Source organism: Polistes fuscatus, unplaced genomic scaffold (genome assembly GCF_010416935.1).
Source record: "Polistes fuscatus isolate 324 unplaced genomic scaffold, CU_Pfus_HIC Scaffold12, whole genome shotgun sequence".
Classification (NCBI taxonomy): Eukaryota; Metazoa; Arthropoda; class Insecta; order Hymenoptera; family Vespidae; genus Polistes; species Polistes fuscatus.
In genome coordinates this window covers 1656296-1658535 of record NW_025113020.1, presented here as the reverse complement: position 1 = coordinate 1658535, position 2240 = coordinate 1656296, and positions in this window count along the sequence as shown.

The window sequence follows — 2240 nt, the reverse complement described above, 5'->3', positions numbered from 1 at the left end:
GGATACCTAATCGAATATTTAATTAATGGTTTTAAACAAAGATTGAAAGAAGTCGCCGAAGCACTATTAACACATAAAGAATTTCAATCAGTAGACGCTTTCTTGTAACGGCTAAAATGACTATTCGCCCCCAGAAAAAGATTTAATGACTATTGGGAAGAAATTAATAAATTGAAACAAAGTAGAAATAAAACAGTTGTCGAATACGCATTTAGAATAAAAGAATTAGAAGCAGAAATGATAAGCTCGTTAAGTTGTGGCCAATATAGTACCTCAGAACACCTAATAGAACAAACTTAAAAATTATTATACATACAAATTATTTACAAACCTGGGAAAATAAATTTAAATGCGGATGCACTCTCTAGAAATCCAGTAGCATCCATTAAATCCATAGTACCCTGGGATGCACCAGGTAGGGTAACAAAGATTATGTATCAGTATACTTTTAAACGAGGACAAGAATTAGGTAAAAATTCCGACGAAATTACGACCACAGTCCAGACAAAACATCCTTATAACACAAGATCCAAAAAGAACCCAAAACCAACCATTAAACAAATTAAAAAACATAAGCCCGAAACTGCACTAAAAAGGAAAAGATTTTCAAAACGATTAAAATTAACCAAGAATTCTACCGAACCGTCGCAAACTGCCGGACCCCAACCACCAAACATTTCAACGAATTTACCAGATTCTTCACCCGAGCCTTCCCCACCCCAATCATCCATCTCTTCTAAATCACCATCTCCCGAACCTTCTCTTTCCACAGACTCGGAAGAACAAAATCCGTACGCCATACCCCGATCCGCTGCTCTGGGATCACTCTTTAAAATTGTTAACTTAAGAGACTGCTTAAAAAATAGAAAAGATAATCTAAAAATTTTTATAACCTGCCAGGGCGAATCTTTAGCCAAGGGCGCCTTGGAACTCAATGAAATTAAAAGATTGCCCATATATAAAGACATCATGCCCGAAAAAGCAACAGTTTCCAATTATACACGTGATAAAAAACTAATTACCTTACCAGTAGAAAAATCAGTAAACAAACAAATGTTCATAAACGTTTTAAGATCACTTTTGGATGTAATCATAGAATTGAATCTTAAATCGATGAGTATCGCAAAAACATGTGAACTGGGCGATATTCCTTGGAGAATAATTGAAAAAATGATGAAAGACTTATTTTCGGACTTGGAATTAACTTTAATAACATGTAATTCTTTAGTAAGGACTCCAAAATTAAACGAAATTTATGATATAATCGAGGAATATCACTCGTCCACAATAGGGAGACCCAAGGGAGTGAGCAAAACCTATTGTAGAATCAGAAATCATTACTTATGGAATAATATGAAAGAAGATGTACGAAATTTCATTAATAGTTGCAAACAATGCCAAATGAAGAAATTGATTCTCGTAAAACTCAAGAGACCGATGATAATCACGGATACTCCAGGTCCTGCATTCAAAAAAGTAGCTTTGGATGTGTGGGACCTTTTCCCATGACAAAAAGACGAAATCAATATATTCTGACAATGCAATGTCTTTTAACCAAATATTCACGAGCAGTACTTTTAGCTTCAATTAGTAGTATTGACACAGCAGATGCATTCTTTAAAGGTTTCATCTGTCTCTTTGGTTCTTCGCGGGTAGTTCGAACAGATCAAGGCAGAAACTTTGATTCTGCTCTATTTAGGGGAGTAACAAAAAGATGTAATATAAGACAACTCAATACGACAGCCTATGATCCGCAGTCAAATGGTTCGATCGAAAGATCGCACTGTGTATTAATTGAATATCTTAATATTTATATAAATGATAAAGGAAATGATTAGGATGATTGGCTGAACGCGGCCATGCTCTCCTATAATACGAGCGTACACGAAAGTACTAGACACACACCTCATAAACTTGTGTTCTGCGGCCTCGCGCGTCTGCCTTCGAGTTCTCCCCCAATAGAAGAAAATATCGATTTAACTTATACAGAATATTTAAATAAATTATACGATACTATAGAAAAATTAGAAAAATCGGCCAAGGAAAATCTAAAAAAATAAAAAGTTAAAAGTAAACACTACTATGATCGAGACTTAAATGAGGAAAATTTAGAAATGGGTCATGATGTCTTTCTATCAGCAATTAAAACAGGGAAATTTGGAAACACTTACGACGGAACTTACAAATTAATGGACTGTCACGATAAAAATAATGCGATAATTGACATCTGCAACGGAAGG